The sequence below is a fragment of the Anthonomus grandis genome, chromosome 2 (assembly GCF_022605725.1).
Source record: "Anthonomus grandis grandis chromosome 2, icAntGran1.3, whole genome shotgun sequence".
In the NCBI taxonomy this organism is placed as follows: Eukaryota; Metazoa; Arthropoda; class Insecta; order Coleoptera; family Curculionidae; genus Anthonomus; species Anthonomus grandis.
The window spans coordinates 19,913,829-19,936,501 of NC_065547.1; the positions used below are offsets into that span (position 1 = coordinate 19,913,829).

A 22,673-nucleotide genomic window follows, 5' to 3' on the forward strand; every position below is an offset into this window, starting at 1 on the left:
ACTTAAATACTAAAACACTTAAAATAAATAAGCTTGTTTAATAATTTATTATTCTTTGACAAAAATAAAATTGCACCATTTATAATTAACTAACAAAAAAAAAAATTCAAGTTAACTGCTTAACTACTTGTTCGCAAAACTCTGGCATTTTGCCATTCAAGTACTCCTTGCTCCATAAAATAATTTTTGAACTGGTCTCTAACATTAAAACCTTCAAGTCAAATTATGAAGGTTTTTAGGTAAAGTTCTATTGGATCATATTCATAATAGGGCTGTCTATTATTTTCTAGATAAGCATCTCGTAATAAATTATGCAAAGCACAAGTTGCCATTACTAGTTTATCACAAGTTTCTGCCTTGACGGCTATGGGCGTATAAAATACTCTAAAAAACTTGACACATTAACCCAAAAGCATTTTCAGTTACTCGTCGGGCTCTACATAGCCTATAATTAAAAACTGTTTTATTATGGTCAGACCTCGCAGAATGTTTACTAAATGGTTTCAGCAAATGCTTATGTAGGCGAAAGGCTTCATCTCCTATAAGTACATAGGGCAACACTTCCTGGTCACAGTTTCTGGAAGTGCTTTATCAGCAGGAAATAATCAACCAGAATATACAAGATTTTGTAAAAAAATAAATCTCCTTCTTTCCCATAGGATCCAATATCAACAAAAAGAAATGTGTAGTTAGCATCGACCATTGCCAGTAGCATAATAGAAAAATAATCTTTATAATTAAAATACAACGAACCAGTTTTATTTGGGCAAAACATACGAATATCTTTTCCATCAATAGCGGCAGCGCAATTAGGAAAGTTCCATTTTTTCCAAAACTCTATTGATTTTTCTTCTAAATCAAAACATGTTGGTGGTTTAAAAAAATTGGCCTTAATCTCTTGCAAAGTGCATCTAGGGTTTCTTGTACAATAATGCTAATATAACTGTAGGAAATTCGAAATGAAAATGACAGTGATCGAAATGTCTCTCCGGTTGCCAAGTACCTGAAAAAAAAAATTGTGCTAATAATGATTATGTATTTAGTGAATTATATTTTATTTATATTTTATTTATAATTATATTTTAGAAATATTAGTGAATTATGCAAAAGTCGTTGGAAGAATATAAGAGACAATTATTTGAAGCACAAGCGGAAAATGCCTACTGGCAGCTCTACTCTTACTATGCAACCAAAATGGCATTTATATAAATATTTGGGATTTTTGAATACCGTAGCCTACGAGAGACCGTACCTAAGTGGTAAAATATAAAGATATTTTTAGATTTAACTTAAGTTATTTACAGTTCTATTACTAACACTGAAAATGATGCACACAAGTGACCATGAAGATGATTATCATGATAATCAGTTTCTTCTTGAGGCAAATTCGCCCATGGCGTTGTCAGATTTATCTCATTTATCAGAATCAGAGCCTGCCGTTAAAAAATATCGGAAGGAAACTTCAGATTCTGGAAGATCTCGAGAAGCAACTCCAAGTAGTAGCAGATCAGGGATTTCGAAAAAACAAAAGAGTCAAGTGTTGGACAATATGGATAAGAGGTCTCAGCAAAGACTGGAGCTTTTGGAAAGGATTGCCTTAGTGTTACTGCCCACTTTTCCTCTGGCGATATCATAGTTTGGACAAAATGTGTAGCTGATTTGGTAAGATCATCCTTTATAAGGCTTAAAACAAATTCAAATTGATCTTCGTTTAGACTAAAAAATTCTCTGAATTTGTTTTCATTGCCTTTCAAATGATATTTTACTAATAATTTATAATATCCCTCTTCGGGTCTCGCAAAATATAAAACTTTTTTCTAAAGTTTTTTTTTTGCCAGGATAAAGTAAATTTCAACCATAGTTTCATTAAATAATTTATTTTTAAAAATCATATATAAATATATATACTACACAGATATGATACACCGTTAAGATGGTCCCTCCTAACATACCCGATCTGAAACAGAAGGAAAACCATTATTGGATGAGGAAAGTAAACAATAATATGGGATATTGTTTCATATTTTTGTTAGTTGAATAGCATTAAGAACTGCCATTGATTTTACATTGTATAAACGATAGGCTAAAATGTCCAAACTACCGAATAGAGAATAAGCTGTCATTAAATATAAAATTTGTAACAGACTAGTTAGTTTTAAATATTGCCTGACCCGTAGATGTGTTCTCGGTTCACTAAGAAGGTAAAGACTGTCGTCCTTATTGACTGATAGTGCGGTCTGGTGGTTTTTTCCACCCAGCTGGTCATTTCACAATTGATTTTACCTTGCAGATCAATTTGGCCTATTTTAGATTTTATTGAATATATTAATAGCACATATTAATTATTTATTTTGTTTAAGTCATAAGGATCAATACTGATAAAAATGTTAATGTCAACAATCTGGTCTGTCAATTTTTTTTTGTAAGTCATTGTTGCTAAACCATGGCCTCAAGTTATAAGTTGCTCCATAGCTGCAAATCACTTAAACCAATGTTGGTACCAGATAATACCCAGTAGTTAAACCCAGCATGTCAACAGCTGGGTACTTGATAGATAAGTGCATTCCTTAAAATCTGGGGGAAACTGACAATCCTATTTTTAATAGATTCATTCTTTATCTGGTTCTGGAATATGACAGACAGTTTCGCTTAATGCGGATGTGAAAAGGTAGACCCTATCTCGGCATAATTTTTCTTGAAGTTACTAGTATGTGCTAGGATAACTTAATTGCTTATTTACTAAGTAAGCTTAAGAGTTTATAGGGCTCCCTGTTTTTTTTGTGTTAAATAAACCCCAGAAAAGGCCACATTCCATCTTCGGTAAGTTAGCACATGTTACATGCCTAAGTCATTTTCCTATTTTTTTCATTTAATTAATTTCTTATTTGCATGCTTTTCGGTTTAATTCAAAAGAACATCAATGCATCCAACTTTTCAGAGAGCAATTTTATAAAATTTAACTTACTTACCCACACAAAAATGCCATAAAATTGACAGCCATGCCGAACCTCATGTGTGGTCCCCATTTTTAGGCCTTCCTGTACCTTCTGCTTATCCTGTGCTTCTGCTTTTGCTGCATTTTTTATTGTTACTGGTTCCACCTCACTTGCTATTCCATGTGTTACCACATCAAGTCGCTTGGATCATCACCTCCGGAACCTGCATTCCTTCCAATCGGCTACACCTAATACCGATTGCCTTTCACTACCTGCTAGATATTCTGGAAGCATCCTAACTGGTCGATCTGCTGCTGCCTCTTTTGGCCCAAACGTATAGCTGCCAACAAAGGAGCCCTATTCAGACCAGGTGGGCCCTGCTGCCAGCCAGATGCACACATGCCAGTCAGAGAGACTCAGAATTTCAGATACCCCCTTTTTGGCTTGGTTTCTTCAGGTATTGGTTTATCGGCTCGCCGTAATTTATAGATTATTTTTTTTTGTGAAATTAATATGTAGAAATGGTCACAGATTTTAAATTCAATTTAGCAAAATTGTTTATATGGTCACCATCACTGATTTGATTTGAAATTGGGAACTGAGTATATACGTATATGCGAGGTATTATCAGATGTACAATTAAATAAGTATCCAGTGCTAAATTTTACTTTATTTTCTCTCATAATTTTAAATTTCAAAATTATAAATTAAGTATTAGAGTATTACGTATTTTTTTTTGCATTGAGGATTGAGGTTATAGGTTAAATTAGTTGTCAATTATGACATTGGTCATTGATTCATCTTTCAATACTAAAGCTGGGTTTATCGATATAAAGCAGCGTTTTCTTTGCGTGCCCTAATAAAGGCTAATAATCATAACCCTGGAACCCACATTTAGGCACTGTGCGAGAAACAGTGCAATACTATTACTTTCTCGCTTGCTCACATCGCGCTAGAAAAATCTTGATTTCTCTACTATTTTGAACTCCTTGAACTTGAAAGGCGGCAAGCGATGTTACTTGACTTAAGATTTTTGGGTGCTAGATTTAAATAGCGCGCACGCGAGATTCAAATTACTTTTTGAACAAATTTTTTTTTGGTTTTATCTGGGATAGAATTCAATATTTTTCGAATGCACGAAAGTATTATTTTTGCTGTCGGCGGACCACCAGTATTCAACCGTCGGCGTCGGGCCGCGGTCTGTGCATCCCTGGTATAGAAGGAGGTAAACCTTTAATAAAAGTTTTAAGGGCTAAATCATTATAACTACGTTGAGTAATTATTTTTTCTGCATTAGGAGTATTAAGAGTATTTAATTTAGAAATAACAAGACTACGTGTATCTTGGTATTTCATACCAAAATTATATAAACTCTCGTATTTAGTTGGTCTTAAAGCAATTAACTCGTGGACTAGGCAATCTATGTCGGGTTGGTCTCCAAAACAAAGGTTTAAAGAATATTTTACTTGTTGCCAATCTCTAATTTCTCTCTAGAACGAATTATCATTAAAGCTCTTCTACTAAGTTTTCCTAAAATTGCTCTGAGGATGAAATTATTGAACTGATCATCATTTCTACGGGCAAAATATTGAATTAAGCTTCGCAATTACCAATAAAGATAGCAAGTGTGTAGGGATTACCTTCATAATTCGGAATTGCATCAAGATATAATTTAAATAATCGATAATTAATGGCTGGCTCAACAGCGGCTGCTCCAATATTATTTGCTTGTGCCATTTTTTTTTAAATTTAAATAATTTTAACTTAAACTTATAAGTATTTTTAACAATAAAGTATTTTTCTTAAAATTAAAAATTAAAATATATTTTTCAATATACGTTTGAAAATTTTCAATAAATCGATGTAAAAAAAATACAAATATAAATCACTCAAAAGAAATTATTTTTTTCAAATTTATTTCAAATGGAAAATAATCAATATTACTCACATTATCATGACAATTTGCATTTTCCGAGGTTTCTTCTTAATCTACCTTACGCCTGAGAGTCAAAGCCTATAGGAACTTTGACTCCCAGGATACTGTATTTGTTGCTTCTTCTTAAAGAAACTGCCTCGATCGCTTAGTTTCTACCGCTTGTACAGGTATCTTGTCCCAATTGACCGGTGATCTACGATAGATCAGATGACCGTACTTTTTGTAAAACTATTCGTTTTTTCCATAAATCGCGTCGCGAAAGAAAATTGGAAAAGGTTAGCCAGTTTCTCGGAAAAATCCTACTATCGACTGCGCCAGTTTTGTGGTTGAACGAGACTGGTTTCTTAAAAAAAAACAACTTTATTATACAGGGCAACATTTTAATGTACAAAGGTTGATACAAGAAAGAGAAGTATTTTCAAAATTAGTTTAAAGCATGTTTATCACATTAAAAAGGCGTTGGCTACATAAGCATAAAAGTTCCTAGCTAAAGTCTGGTTAACATGCTTGATAGGAGCTACTGGTCACGTAACTTGCACCATCTAAAAGTAAACAATAAGCGCAGTTTTGAGATGTACGGATAGTATCTACTCGATACTTTAATATCTGATACATGCGAAGATTCGAAGTAATCGAATCCTTCGATCCCAACTACTCGTTACACGAGTACTTTTTTAAATCTCAAATTCCCATGTCACCGGTGGCTGCTTATGCGTAATAAATATATTTTATAAGTAAAATATGGAAATATTGATGTTTTTAATAAAATGAAATAAACCGCCGCCGATTGGCCCAACAATAATTACTGAATAATACCTATTTATATTTACCCGGCGTTGTCGCCAGTCGCCACGCACTTGCTCGATACTTGGATATCTTGTTCTAGGTAAAAGTATTTGAATTTGTCCATCATGCCCGATTACTTGATTATTATTTTATTAGCATAAGTATTAAAGTACCAAGTAAGTCTGACAAGCGGGCAGCTGGCGTGGCAGGGTAGGTACTGACCGACGCACAGTGCTTCGTCCAATGGACAAAAATGGAAAAAGTGACTTGTTTTTCAGAAGTATTTAAATACCTTATCTTAAAGACCACAAACAAATAGCCACTATTTCACAAAAATGTAATCGCAAATAGCATTTTTTGTTTATAAATATTTGCGCCAAAAATAATAAAATCTCTACTACTAGTACCTTTTTGTTATTAAATCTTGAGTATACTTTGTTGGTGTTTCAAGACAAGCAGTTAAAAGTTGAAATCTTATTTAAACATGGACATTGTACAACAAGGTATGTACTTTAATATCATGTATTAAACAATTTAAAAGTCGTTTATCATTTAACCATAATAAATATAAAAGTAGTTTGCAACTATTTTATATTTCTTTTTAAATTTGAAACTTTAAAAAGGCATATAAAAAAGCCTCTTAAAACCATTTGTAGTTTTTACATTTTATTGTTAATACATTTATATATTATCATTTCGTATATAGTTTATTTGCGTCAGTCTGCGACGAAGCTTTAAATTTTTTTTTTCAGAGGATGTCAAATCAATAAAGAAAGCAGACCTTTTTGAGACATGGCTGGAACATCGGAATCAAAATCCAAAACTATTTATTTATGAAAAAATCCATTGCCTTTTAAATTTGAGCAACTCCTCTCCTCAAGTTGAAACTCAGTTCATCAAGCAAAGTAGAATTATTTGCCTTCATTTTAATAAAAAATGGAGTATAGCATCGCGAAATCGTGTCAGATTTATGGAAAAAAATAAAATTTGGTTACAAACTGAGTTACCATTACCAGAATGTTTAATAGGCGGAAGAAAAGTCAATTTAAACTTAGAAGTCGCTGGTCCATCCCGTATTCGTGGTAGGCCGCTAAAACCATTTACAGAGTCTTCAAAGCCGACGAAACTTCGGCGCGCTAAAAAAATCACTGCTGGCAGGATATCTGATGAAATTTTATATGCTGCAAAACTTATAAGTAGTTCGTCGCCGCCACATACACTACCGGACAAAAGTGGAGAAACAAAGTGTCTTTTGTATTTATTTTTATATTAGTGTATTTGATAATTAATTTTTTATTTTTTTTAAATATAATTTTGTTTAAAAAATTAAAAAAAAAACAAGTGACAACTAATATATTTTATTCTTGTTCTTACAGGGGACAAAAGTGGAGAAACACTATTTTTATTTATTTTTTATACACAATGTATTAGTTAGTTGTACATGCAAAGACTAATAATTATCATTTTTTATAACTTCATCATACCGACTTCGCATAGAGTTCATTAGGCTGTCAATATAATCTGCTGAAATGGAATTCCACGCCTCTTGAAGAGCTGTGAACAAATGATCCTGGTTTCTAAATTTATCTTTATTTTTTTGTCTGATTTTCCTATCTAAATCATCCCATAGGTGTTCTATCGGGTTTAGATCCGGACTTTGTGCGGGTCATTTCATAAGGGGAACATTGTTGTCTTCAAACCATTTCTTTACTACTTTTGCGGTATGCTTTGAAACGACCATCGAAGCGGCATATTTTTTTCTGCGTATGGAAGCATATGATACTGAAGAATTCTTAAAAATTGAAATCTGTCCATTTTTCCTTTAACTTTTCTTAATGGTCCTACTCCTGATCCGGAAAAGCAACCCCAAACCATGATATTGCCTTCTCCATGTTTCACAGTTGCCCTGGTGTACTTTGGATTAAGTCTAGTATTGGCAGGACGACAAACCCATTTTATTCCATCAGATCCGAATAGGCAGAACTTACTTTCATCAGAAAATAGAACCGTTTTCCACTTTTGGGTTGTCCAATCAAGATGTTCCTGTGCAAATTGGAGTCTATAGTCCATTTCTTAATCCGTATGAGCACACAAAAGGGTCGATAGCCATAAAACGGTCGTAAACCATTGGCATCCCACTTTTCAAGTACATTAAGACCTGAATGTTTTCATTTGTTGGGTTTATTTAATAGTGTAAGAAATAGGCCAAGTTTAGCCATAAATTCTTTGAATTACTTAAGTACCTAATGAACAAGTTCTTTTTAACCCTTATAAGTAGATATTGTCTAGGTAAATATGGAGGTATAAGTATTATAGGTACCTAAATTGTGCAATCTTAAATGCAAACAGGTAGTTATATTTTATGGTATATAATGTAGATCTATCTTAAAAACTTAATTTATTTTTCAGTATTGTTGCGCATTTGTTGTAAGAATGTCAAAGTTTAGCCCCGTAGTGTGTAAAGGTGGTTTAGATGTTAAAGCAAGGACTATAGTAGTAAACGTACATGATGCACTTGTGCATCAAATGCCTCTAAGTACTGTTAGAAATCTAGTTTCTACATGTGCCAATACGACAGGCATAAGTAAAGCAACAATTTACAGACTTCTTAGTGACAGAAAAAGTGAAAACCGTGAGAACTTGCCTAAGAAGAGTGTAAAGAAAACTGCCGGTAGGAAGCCGATAGCAGTTGATGAGACAGCAAAGCATATCATCAGGAGGACAGTACAGTCATTTTATTTTAAGAATGAGATCTCAACTATCGACAAAATTTTGACACTTATAAAAGAAGACGAAAATGTACCAGAAATGAGATGAAAAAAATTATGGAAAATTTTACACGAATTACATTTTTCTTGGAAAAAGCAAAATAAAAACTCTATTTTAATAGATAAAGAAGAAATAGTCTGCTGGAGAAGAAAGTATTTAAGGCAAATTAAGGAGTATCGAAAGAAAGGAAGAAACATTTTATATTTGGATGAAACCTGGCTTAACGAAGGACACACCGTGAGCAAGTGTTGGCAGGATAAAAATGTTGGAAGCTCCCCTCAGGTTTTTTTAGAAGGTTTATCGACTGGCTTGAAGTCTCCTTCTGGTAAGGGCCACAGATTAATAATTACACATATTGAGAGCTATAAAGGATTTTTAAATGGCGGTCTGTTTGAATTCGAATCGAAGTCAACTAAGGATTACCACGAAAAAATGAACTTTTTCCATTTTTGTCCATTGGACGAAGCACTGTGCGTCGGTCAGTACCTACCCTGCCACGCCAGCTGCCCGCTTGTCAGACTTACTTGGTACTTTAATACTTATGCTAATAAAATAATAATCAAGTAATCGGGCATGATGGACAAATTCAAATACTTTTACCTAGAACAAGATATCCAAGTATCGAGCAAGTGCGTGGTTGATGATTTTGAAGATTATTTTTCCGAAATGATCAAGTCAATTCCCGAAAATTCAATTATTGTTATGGACAATGCCAGCTACCATTCAAGATTAATAGAAAAATTACCATCATCCTGCTGGCGAAAAGGGGAAATAAAAAGCTGGCTTACCGAAAAAGAAATACCTTTTGATGATGACGCGGTAAAAGCAGAGCTTCTGACAATAGTTACAGAAAATAAATCAAAATATAAAAGACACGTTGTTGACGAAATGGCAAAACAACACAATATAACTGTATTTCGTTTGCCACCTTACCATTGTGAATTAAATCCTATAGAGTTAATTTGGGCTCAAGTAAAAGGATTTGTGGCTAGAAATAATCAAATCTTTAAATTGAAAGATGTAAGACAACTTCTGAAAGCAGCAGTGGATAACGTTACCCAAGAAAACTGGAGCAATGCTGTGAATCATGCTATAAAAAAAAAAGAAAAGATGTGGACCTTCGATAATCTTCTAGAAGAAACTGTCGAACCCTTAGTTATAACAGTGAGAATGTCTGATTCGGATGAAAGCGATGAGAGTAATGAAATGTGTGATTTATAAATTGATTTTTTTTTGTATATTTCGTAAATATTTTTATTGTAATATATGTAAATATGGTTAATAAATTAAAAGATCCTTATATTTATGTACCTTTCTTATAAATGACAAGATATGTTTGGAGAGTTGCATTTTTTTATTGGTTGGTATTAAAAAAATTATTTGCTGATGATTGAAATTTTACAACAATTTTTTAAACATTTAAAAAACAATCAAATTGCGGTATTAATCAAATTTTTATATTTCATTTTATTTACATAGTTTTATAATGAGGCTTTTCCGCTTTTAAGAAATGTTTCTTGTTAATTTAATAAATATAAGTTATACCTACCAACCATACTTTTTCTAAAAATCTTTATCTAATAGATAATAGATAAAATCCAACATTATTTATAAATTTTCATAACAGATAATTATTTAACTTAAAAATTAAAATCAATATCCATAGTCGGGACCATCCATAAAAATGAACTCGAAACCATTGTTCCGAATTTTACAACCTATTGTATTTGAGACCATACAGGACTTGTCCACTTAAAATTGGTAAAAACAGCCTGGTTTATCATTTTGTTACATGTAGAAAAATGACTGGTGAGAAGACTCACCCTATATTTATGCTACTTCTGCATAAATAATGAGGCACTGTGCTCTCACCAAAAAGGAAATAGAGTATAGCCAATTTATTCTTTTTAGAAATGAATGGTTTTTTGGCTGGACGACGGCTATAAAGTCCAAATTCAGTCAAACGACGACGAATAGTACGCACAGATACCGAAACCGCGAAACCCCAGGTATTTTATTATACATTTCTGTGGCGGGCATAAAGGGATGTTCTGTTGCCAACATTTTTCTCTCAATACCTTTATTCGTTTTCCTTGACCGTCCATACCTTGGACGGGCAGTCACACTATTATATTTTTTAAAAGCAGCAATAGTTTTTGAAACTACGGATCTATTACGATTAATTTGCCTAGCAATTTCACTTTGTTTTACACCAGTTTGAAATTTTGAAACAATTAATTTTCGGAGATCAATACTCATATCTATTCCGCGAGGCATTTTGCACAAATCGTATATAACAATTTAACACTCAACGTTAAGATCAAACTAATGATAATCACTTTAAATACCAAATAAAATTTGTTCGGAATGTTTATTCACTTTTGTCCGCATAAAATAGCATAAATAATTTTTTGATCAACTGATAAGGTAAATACAAACAAGAAGGATGTGTTTTTATGCTGCAATAATAGAGGTAAATATTTTCTACTTAAAATGTAAAATAATATCTTGTATGTTAAGATGTTATTGTTAAATTTGTAAATGTTTCTTCACTTTTGGCCGGTAGTGTACATCTCTTACTTCCTATCAGGCACTAGCTCTCTATTTAGATCTTGACTTATCAGAAAGAAAATACAATTTATTGCGCTCGGTAGTCAATAAAACGGGAGTACATATTTTTCCAAGTTTACATACCTTAAGACAATGTCAAACTGCTTTGTTACCCTTTAAAATTTGCGCCACCGAAATTTCAGCATAAGTAAATTTACAATATATATTAAATTCAACAGCTCAAAGCATTATTAAAATAGCAAGTATACAGGAGACTAAAAAAGTGGAGCTGATATGCAAATATGGTTTTGATGGTAGTTCTTGCCATAGCTAATACAAGCAAAAATTTTCCGATATATCTTTGACAGATGAATATAAATATATATGTTTTTAGAGGCTTTCGTTCCCTTACGACTACGTGATGTACAAAGTAAAAAAAAATATGGGTTAATTCTCGTTCATCATCTACACTTTTCTGTCGACCTTTTAAATTCATATTTCAAAAAGAGAATAAAGAGCTAGTGCGCAATGAAGAACAAGAAATTCACTATTTGTATAGTATAATTTAAAATGTTGTTCACTATGATGGATGGTAGTGTAGCAAATATTCTCTCTGACACAAACGCAACATCCAGATGCATCATCTGTGGATCAAGTCCGAAAGAAATGAATTTGCCAAATACCAACCGTCCTTCAAAAGTAGAAAACTACAGCTTTGGTTTGTCCAAATTACACTGCCGTATAAGATTTTCTGAGTGCTTACTTCACATTAGTGATCGATTAGCAAATAAGATCTTGGCAAGTTAAAGGAGCAGAAAATAAGAAAATAGTGGAAAACAACAAAAAGAAAATACAGTCAGATTTTAAATCAAAAATGGGCCTGATTGTGGACAAACCAAAGCAATGATACGGGTCAAGCAATGATGGCAATACAGCTAGACGCTTTTTTTACAATCCAGACTTATAAAGCTCTGAAATAACAGGAATAGACAAGCGTCTTATAATAAATTTTTCGACTATTCTTGGAACTCTTTCTAGTGGCTGTCACATTCAGGTACTAGAGTTTAAGAAACTTTTAGATGAGACTAAACAATTATATTTAGATTTATATAATTGGTACTACATGCCAAGTAGCTTGCATAAGGTTCTGGTACACGGATCTGAAATACTTGACTCATTTTCTTTACCTATAGGGCAACTTTCCGAGGATGCTTTAGAAGCGAGACATAAAGAGGTAAGAAAATATCGATCATTTCACACCGCAAGTATTCTAGAACAAAATGTCATATGGATTTATTAAAAAGACTACTTTTAACATCAGATCCCATTATCTCATCGCAAAAAACAGTCACTTCAAAGAAAAATGAGAATCGAAACCGGGTCAAAGTCGAAAAATATATTATACGAGAGGAAAGGTCATTAATTGATGATTTAGACATAAATTTAGAAGATTCTGTCAGCAGTGATTTTAGCGATAATTCTGATTCAGAATAATTTTCCTTAAATCTATACATAATATGTGTACATATTTTCCATATCTTTTTTAAGTTAAGATTTTTTTGTTATACTTTGCAGTTTTAAACATCTTGTCGGACTTGCATTGTCTTATTTATTTAATGTAACACGACGTTTCGGTTGGTAAGTATCTCCAACCGTTATCAAGTGTAAACTGTCAGTTTACTACCAACCGAAACGTCGTGTTACATTAAATAAATAAGACAATGCAAGTCCGACAAGATGTTTTCACTGTACCATTGTCTACCACCTTCAAAAACAGGTTTGCAGTTTTAGTTACAATACAAACAAAATTTTAGTTTTTATTAAATAAATTTTCACATAAAACTTAAAAGCATTTTCATACTTAGTATTAGTACTGTTTATTTTTTGCTAAATTTAGGAGTTATTTTTTCCCACTTTTTACATTTATTGTTTGTATCAATAATATTTTTTGCCGTATTTCCTTTAAAGAAAAATTTGGAGTTGTGTGTATATACCTTTTTATGAATATTTTAAATACATTATATGTATAGTGATTTTTTTTTATAGTTTTTTTTTTGGACTAAATTTCTCTCATAAGAAATACCAGCATACTGAAGATTACGAAAAAGAAATTAACTTTTACACTTATGGAAGTTATAGATATCGTGTACTTTAAATTTGTTATGTAATTGTATTGTTGTTATTAAAAGTTAAGTAAATAATTTAATTTTCATAGGGGTAAATCGACAAGTTACTGTTATTTTTTTTTTATAAGAAAACTAAAAAGCAACATTTTTATTTGTCCAGCTCTTAATGTATTGGCACAGATGTAAATAGCTCCGTGCGGAGCTATTTACATCTGTGGCTAGGGTTTCAGTTTATTTATGATATAAATAATGCGATAATGATACTGCTGACGAACGGCGGTCATAGTCATAAATTATTATAGATATTACAGGAAAAAGGGATTATTTATTGGTTTTTTAAAATAAATTTGTTTATTTTCTAAGAAGGCGTTATTTTACTACTTATTCAATTTTAAAATTTATTATAAGGTAGACAGGTTAAGAACTTATAGGGAACTCAAAGAAGTGGCTCAGTTTTAAGTAACTTACCGAGGTGTCAAGTTTTATTAAATGTTTGGTTTTACGTTGTTTTGAATTTGCGTGATGTCTGATAAAAAAAGAGTAAAGGTTGGTTGCATTTTACTGTGGTCAGCAGTGAAAAAGCTAAGTGGGATATTTGTAAGAGTGTGTTATCTTATAAAGGCGCAGCTACGTCAAATTTACAAAAACATTTAAAACCAAAACATTTCTCAGTGCTTCACGAAGATAAAAGTGTCGAAAGCAATAAATCGGCCAATGTTCCTAATGTTGAATCTGATCGAGCAATTTTTAACTAGTTTAGGTATTGCACAGGTTGGTGATAATAATAATACCAATGCCTTAAAACAATTTGCTGAAAAAGTTCCTGCACGCAAGGTTTATTCCCAAGCCAAATTTCTACTCTGTCTGTACGCCCAGCATCCGTTTCTAGAACAAAATTTTTAGGTGGAATGGTCTTAAACATGATTTTGCAAGACCTGCAACCATTTTTTGTCGTCGAAGATAATTAAATTTAAATCTCTAGTAGCTGCTCTTGATCCCTCTTATCAACTACCATCAAGAACAACTTTTAGTCGAGATTTACTAAACCAAAAATATGATGACGTTGTTTTAAAAGTAAAATCTTTATTAAATGAAGCAGAGTTTATCACGCTTACTTCTGATACTTGGACGTCACATTCTGTCCAAAAATATATCGCGGTAACTGCCCATTATGTAAATAAAGAGTGAACACCAAAGTCATTGTTGTTGGGTTGTTTTCATTTTGAAGAAAATCATACGGCTGAAAATTTCAGAAACAAGCTATTACATATTCTAAATGAATGGAACATTTGCAGTAAAATAGAAGCTGTTGTAACTGACAATGCAAGAAAAATTTTTTTTTCAAAAAATTGGAGAGATTTATCTCCGTAGCTGTAATTGGTTGGCCAAATCTATCATGCCTGGCTCATACTTCAAGCCTTGTCGTTCAAGATGCCCTAAAACAGCTACAGGCATTGCAAAAAAAAGTTTAAAAAATTGTAGAATATTTTCGTCACAGTACCACAGTACCAGGAAAACTTAATGAACTTCAAATGCAGATGATCAGCAAAAATCTAAAATTAATTAATGATGTAACTTGTTGGAATTCAACTTATTTTATGTTTAAAGAGATTTGTGAAATTCAGATACCACTTGAAGCGGGTATTGGCGTTTTACATAATCCGGTGGAGGCATTAACTGCGGATGAATGGTCGCTTTTAAAACAATTTTGTGCTCTTTTAAAATCTTTTGAGGAGGTGACAAGAGAACTTAGTGCCGAAAGAAGTGTAAAGAAGGGCGCCCACTAAATCGGATCGGATCGGTCGGTTCGGCACGTTAGGTCCGTTCAGTCGGTAACTAGCGCTCATAAATAACGTATTGCTTCCAGCAGTCTCTTTTAGTTCGTAGAAGCAACCTAGTTTCCTGAGTAGGTTAAGTGAAAGTAACTCACAGAACTTTTAAAAATTTATTAAAAAGTTAAGGCTGGCAACAATCAACTCTTTCTACTGCTTAAGATCTAACTTTAGGGTCTTAAATACTAAAGAAAAATAGATAAAATACGACAAAAAATATATTCATATAAATATTATAAGATAAAATATGGTATAAAAATAATACGTAAAATACTAGTTGATAAACTACGGTGTAAAACATAATAAGTGAAATATAATATGATAATTCGCGAGAAAAAGAAATAGTCAGGTAATCCCGAGATTTATCTCTGTAGCGCCCACGTACAATGGATCATGTTTCTATCATATATAGGGTGCTTCAATTATAATGTTGTATAGGATGGTACAACATAACTCATACAATCGGCAGAACGAAGATACGACGACATTTAAAAGTGGTTAGACTATTCGAACATATAGAAGTTTTGTGATTAACCTCCCGTTTAAGCGTTTTAAAAAAAAATAGCAGTTCCTCAGATTCTGAAGAGGATGTTATGATTGCGGTAGCCTGCGCTGAAGTAGATGCGGTACAAAGTGAGATTTTCACTTAATTGTTACCAACATTTAACCCAAATCTAAAACCAAGTTTTACCTTATAGTTTTGTAAAAATTACGAAAATATGTTCAGGATGATTTTGTATAGTGTGATGCCTCCGCCTTTTTAATTTTTTTATATCCCACTATTTAGAAAATAATTTAAAGAGGATGGTTGTATCATTAAGAGAACTGGCTTTTGCGCCATCTCAAAATTATTTTAGCTGAATTGCGCCTCAACGTTGGTATATTGTCAAATTTTAAAAATTTCTGAACTCTACTTTACGAGTTATAGATAGCCGGCATTCGTTGTGGGACACCCTGTATAGAGTCAAATTAAATAAATTATAACATAACATTCCAACGTGCATTTTAAACTATATAATAAGCTGTCTTTTTTGTGTATTTTTGTTAAAACATAAATTATATTCAAAGCAAGAGTTATACACCACTTAACACCAAAACGAGAACTTTCACACTCGCACATTTTGCCGACCAAGTTGGCATCCTCAGATAATTAAAACTGAGTTTTAAAATCTCCTGATGATGCCAACTTAATAAACAGTAAATAACGAAAACACCGATTTAAGATATAATAAATGACACTTACCAGATCATCCAGTAAATTTGGATGCTTCCTCCCAAGCGTTTTCTTTTCTTAAATTATCATGATAATATGTGTTTTGTTTATCATACAATATTCTAAAATTGCTAACAGCTTTGATTAAAATTTCGTTTGACATATTTATCAAATCAATGGTTTTTAAAATTCTTTGAAACAGTTCCTCACTCTATGCGAAAAAATGCTAAAATAGTCGCAGGCTTTCAGTGCAATCGGCAAAAGTTGCCCTCTTCAAAATATGAGAGCGGCGCCGGAGAAAACCGAACCGACCGGACGTAGCGAACCGATTCAGTGCGCGCGGCCCCATTTAAATACATGTGAAGCAAATCCGGCCGATTATACCGGCCGTGCCGAGACGGTCGATGCCGATTCAGTGGGCGCCGCGCCGTGCTAAAGTGTTTCTAAAATAATACCCTTAATTGAAAGCTTAAAACAATTTTTGTTCGGGATCCAGACAGATGATAATGCCGCCTTAGATTTTAAAAATAATTTAATCCAAGGCTTAAAAACTAGATTTAATCGAATGGAATACAATACTATACTTACTACTACAACCTATTTGGATCCCCGTTTAAAAAAAAAGGTTTCAGTGACGATAATGCAGTAGTTCAGATGAGAGAACTTTTAGTTACTGAAATATCAATGCTTGTTAAAAAAAGTAATGAAGCTATGGAAGTGGATAAAGTGCAAAATATGTCAATAGATGAAGAGGATACTGTGAAAGAGGAGTCAATCTGTAAATGTTTCGATGCGAAAATATCGAAAGATACATCTACGGTAGCTACTTCAATTATTGAAGGCAGGCAGTATACCGAAGAGCAAAACATTAAAAGGAATGATGACTCGTTAGAATGGTGGAAAATAAGGGAAGCAGTGTATCCAAATTTAGCAGAGTTGGCACGAAAATACTTAGGCATAATGGCGGACTTCTGTTCCAAGTGAACGGCTATTTTCTAAGGCGGGCCAATTAGTATCCAATCGCAGGAGCAGACTTAAACCAAAAAATGTAAAAAAGGTGATGTTTTTAAACAGCAATTCACATTTGTTTTTAGTTCTCTAAATTAATTTGCCGAATTTTTTACTATATATTTTTCTATACCCATTAGAATTAGATATTCTTAATTATTTTGTTTTGTCTTGTTTACAATTATTACATTTAATATATTATTTTGATACAAATGTTTTTTTAGTTTATTTAATTTTCGTTAAATATTTTAATACCATTATAAAAGTATTCGCTTATAATTAACCCCATTTTATACTTGCATAACTGTGGTGATTTAAAGAATCCAAATTAAAAATATTAATTATTATTAGTATTTAGTAGAAATATATTACGAAATAGTTTTGGTTATTAAACGAGTTTCACTCTTTTGCTTTATAATAAAGAATGCTCAGTTTCTGCTAATTATAATAATTTATTATATCACTTTATTTTCTTCTGTTAAAATTGAGTAATCACTGGCAACATGGAATACTAAGCATGTTTATCAACAAAATATACCCCTCTGCCCCCTGTGTAGATGTTGCGCTCAATCAAAAGCAGCCAATGTTTATTCTAGTGTATTCAATGTTCTAAGGTTAAGTCTCCAATGAATTTTCTAATGATCAGACATGTGAATAATAACATCGACTTCTGCATTAGCATATAAATGCTTTCCTTAAGGTTGAGCACTTTTACGTTTTCGATCAAGCTATTTGATATTACTCCTGTTGTTGATCTATTTTTTTTTTATTGTCCGCACATCTCTTATTTCCCATTGTCTTCGTATCTGGTGTTCGAGATCCCTGTACTTAACAATCTTTTCATTATGTTTCGCGCTTAGTTTGTTATTATTAGGAATAGCTGCATCAATAAGTGTTGTCTTCCTAGAAATTTGATCGATTCTTATTGTATCTTAGGACAGGCCTATTGCTACTTATGTCGATCTCTGCACGACAGTGCAATCCCAATTTAATTTGTGTTGCTCATGTTACAACTGTTTTCGGCTTATAATTATAATATGGTGTTTTAGCTGCTGATAAGAGGTTTAGTTTTTCTGTGAGCTCTTGATGCAGTAGTTCTTTATATTCCATTGGTACACAAGTTTAACATCCACCAGTGACATTCTAAATGGACTTCGTTGTTTCACATCCGTAGGTATGGATGTGATTGTTTGTATCTGTAATCTGTAACTTTGTACCGTCGAGTTACCTACGATAATCTTTAAATAACTTCTTGTTTGTATTACTTGATCTTGGATAGCCACAAGAAACCCTTGACTCTCGGGAAAAAGCTGTCCCGAAGTCAGCCAGTAGTTCGACGCCACTATGTCGACATACTCTTGTTGAACCCCGTTAACATGCCTTCCATATAATGGTTTTCCTATCCAAACTTGCATTTTTTCTTTCTCGGTGCTATAGTGTATGGGTAGCTCAAGCTCCTCAAGTTTAAGTGGTGTTGAGTCGTCAGATTCACATACGGCACGATGAAAGTTTTGGTTTTCTTGCTTTAAAAAAAGGATCGCAAGTGACTAATTTACTGAATCAGACTTCCCTATGTTCGCCATTCCTCTTCCTCCAATACGTCGGGGTAGCGTAGTTCGTTCTACAAACTGCGCGGGTGATGCTATTGGTTTTCGTTAGAAGTATTCTAGCCTCTTTGTGCAAGTTTTCGATGTCTATTTTAGTGACTAAGTTAGTGAATTGACTCCATGTATTAAAAGGTTTAAATAGGTTTGTGATATTAAGACTTGTTTTAAGGAGTCGTCGCATTCTTGTAGTGAACTTAGTAGTCTGCTCATTTTTTATAGTTCTATGGTCTATTCTTTGCGCCTGCTTCATTCCTAGGTATTTATAGGATTCCGCTTCATCCATAGCATTAATTATCTGACCAATTTCTATCTAAACGCCACCTGGTTGTCGTTTAGCCCTATTAATGTTCACAGTTCGGCTCTTTAAGTTCAGTTCAAAGGTCATTCCTATTCCAGACAACTTCTTCACTATCTTAAGCATCTGTTTTAGTTCTGATTTCGTGTTGCCTCAAGAATTTTTAATTTATCCATATAAAGTAGATGGTTTATTCTTGTTAGGTCTCTATTATTCTTTTTTAGGCCCAATCGGTACCTAGTTGAATTGAGTTAGCTAAAGAGTGCGTTCAGGGTAAGGCAGTGGACTGAAGGAATCTCCCTGAAATATACCCCTCCGAATAGAAATCATATTCGTTCCAATGCAGTTACCGTTAGGCACCTGGAGTCTTAATGCTGTTCGCCAAGTTGCCATACTAAATGATAAAAAGGAAATGTGGTCAACTATTTTGTACAATTTAAATACATTGATAAGTAATTTATGTAGAACTGCATCAAAAGCTTGTCGGTAGTCAATGTATGCTGCGAAAAGATTCTCTTATTTTTAAATACCTGATTGCATTAAAAAATTGGACATATTCTAAGGATTCATAAGCACATCGTTTAAAAGGTAGGTCAGTTGTCGATGATTTGACTACAATTTCTTAATCCAGTAATTTTGGACGTGATCTGAGCCTGGAGCTTTCCAGGTATGTAGCTTTTTTATGACGGCGTCAGTTACAAATGTTAAAAATGCCAAGATTATAAAAAAAATAACTTATACCTTTATTATTGACTTATACATTTTTAAACGACCTGAAAAAATAAATAACTTCTGCTAACGGGTGTCTAGACATTGTTCCGAAGTACGGTTTTCTGGGTCCTGCTGTGTATGTTGTTGTACAAGAAAGAGTAGAACAAATCAGATCCTTTTCTAGTTCTGATACCTTCGATGTATTCCTTTATCCAGCCAATGTCTTTCCTAATATCTTCAATCTTTTTTAGTAGTCTCCTTTCTTACGGCGGTGTCGGTCTTTCATTACGTGTAATACTTTGCTGATTATTTAATATTTTTAATCCCTAGGTTTTACTAATAGCGGTAGCCGCACAGTAGATTATTATTTGAAGCTGTTAAGACCTCGTAACTATAAGAATATAATTAGGTATAATAATAATAATAATAACATATTTATTTTATATTATTTTTATAATTATTATCATCAGATTTCAAGCCAAACGGCACTCGCACTCTCCCCTGGGGAAGGGGAGGTCCTTTACTTATCCCAGATATCAAAAGAACTAAGCTCTGATGCAGATAATTATTATTATTACTAGAAAACTATTATTACAATGCTGTACTTTTCATGCAAGAATTCCTACGTGCGAAGAAAGCTTTGATATACCGGGTATCTCTGAAGTCTACCGACAAACTTTAAAGAATCACCCTTCCTCAACAAAAAAACAAGAAAAAATTTATAAGAATATATGTTGTGAGCGTCTTATTTTCGGATCTACAGGACGTTAAAAATAAAAAAAAATATATTTTTTTTTAATTTTAATATTGCATTTCGTTTATGGCGAATCGCAGTGTAATGTTTGTCTAGCTAAACGCGGGTATGCTGAGAATATTCGTAACAGAAGACATCCACTGCACTCTACGTTTACTCAACTTCATCAGTGGTGGAGACAGACAGGAAGATTCCCATTATTAACGTAGATATTAAGAAAATTATTTTTACGACCATTAAAGAAAATCCTGAAATTAATATTATTAACATTAATTATTTTCTTTATACATTAAAGATCTCTTATATTTAACAAGTAGACTAATCTCGTATGCAGATGATACTATTCTTTTTGTACAAGGCGATAAATGGAGCGATACAGTCGAGCATAATACAAAGTAAAAAAAAAAATTTATGTTTTATTATTCTTGACAATCATCAATATGAAGCCGATGAAATTAAAATACACACTTTGGGTTAAAGAATTAAATATTTAAAGTTGAAAGTATTAAATATTTAAGAATTATAATGGATCAAAATATGAAATGGGATAAACATTTAAGAAGCACAAAATTGCAAAAATTAATTTATAAATTTTATCAAATTTGTATGCCAATAAAAATTTTGAAATTGCTATACTTTGCGTTGGCGAAATCAATAATTAGATACGGTTTGTCAATATGGGGCGGAACTTATTCAACTTTAATGTTACCCAAAGATATTTGTTGAAAGTCATATTTAGAAAAATGCTAGATACTTAACTAAACTTTTGTTTAGTTAAGTATCTAGTTTAGTTAAGTTAGTTTTTTGCTAGAGAAGCAAATTTAGTCATGATGGTACAACAATTATATGTTAAGTCAATTCTTTTTTAAGTGTACAAACATCCTGGCTTAAGCCGCTTAAGACAACAATATACTACAAAGAGGCACGTCTGCTGAGTTAGGAGATGCACTAACACGGGCCTTTAAATTCACCAACAATTCAACAACACAAACACCACAATTCAACAAAGTTGGAGTGTCGAAAATGTTGCAAAGCATGAAGAGACATAAGAAGGCACTGTTTAACGCTCGAGTTCCACTCCCGCCAATACATCGAAGATGCAAATAATCTTTTATCTGTATTCAACAAACCTCCGTAAGTACCACACAGATCTCCTTTATTTAGCACCATTCCAGCGTTTTCGGCGACGCGTATGTGTATAAAACTTTCCGCAATGTGCTATTAAATACAGGCGCGGCAAAGACAATCTTATGACTTACGTAAAGACATCTGCAGCTAAGGTTCTGCAATCAAAATGGCGTCTACGAACAGTGACAAGATATTGAGTATATGTCTATAGGATTAGTTTTAATTTTTAAGCTAAGTGACTTAAGAAACTTATTTTTATTTAAATTTTTTTGAGAATCACTGGTTTACCGCCCAAGAAACAACCAAGTGTTGCACGAAGCTCGAGATTTCATTAAAGGCGTAGGAATTGAATGATGATTAGCGGGATGCGAAAAGTCTGTTAACAGATTCGCCAAAACAGAATTTCGGATTGCGGCCATCTTAAGTTGACTTGATAGAAAAATTTGACAGTAGTGATGCTAGTGACACTTTTGAAAGTTTTGACGTAGACTTTTTTATTTTTATTTTGCAAAGGCGTTACCTCGTGTGTCAACGAAAATTTGCAGAGGATCAACGAAAATATTAACCATAATTTCTAGTTTTAAGTTATATTTTTTTTTAGAATTAGGGTGTAGAATTTGAAATGGGGTAAGTTTTCTACACATATATCTATTCATTTACCATAAATTATTCCTTAGTTCACCATCAATACTATCAGGGTTTTCTCCAATATTTCAACAAATTTTATTGATGAATATTCTTTTCTCTTATTAGAGAATAGAATAGAGAGGATATCGAGATATGAGTATATAGATGGAATAGAGAGATAGAAAAGAGAATAGAAAGGCATTCTTACGGAACGCTGGTCTTTCAAAATATAACTTAACTCCTGAACAGGAAATTGTTGTTATGGTGGAACGGAGATGTGTTGTGACCTGAATCGTAGCTTGCTACGGCAAGCCAGGGCAGTGTACTCTGGGCCACTGCACTGGACGTCAACCGAACGGCACTCCAATATTTCAGGTGTCCAAGTGGTCCCGGAG

At 33.0% G+C, this 22,673-nt stretch overlaps 2 long non-coding RNA genes across 2 annotated transcripts; one reads left to right on the plus strand and one right to left on the minus strand.

The window, feature by feature from the left end:
* Positions 1-1,100: 1,100 nt before the first annotated feature.
* LOC126749182 (uncharacterized) lies at positions 1,101-21,410 on the plus strand. The gene is made up of 5 exons (XR_007664918.1): positions 1,101-1,248; positions 1,305-1,662; positions 1,916-2,820; positions 3,033-3,393; positions 21,394-21,410. It is a non-coding gene; the product is annotated as an uncharacterized LOC126749182 (long non-coding RNA).
* LOC126749202 (uncharacterized) lies at positions 1,861-3,102 on the minus strand. Its single transcript, XR_007664925.1, has 2 exons — positions 2,970-3,102; positions 1,861-1,957 (listed from the first exon to the last, which is right to left on the minus strand). It is a non-coding gene; the product is annotated as an uncharacterized LOC126749202 (long non-coding RNA).
* Positions 21,411-22,673: the final 1,263 nt, after the last annotated feature.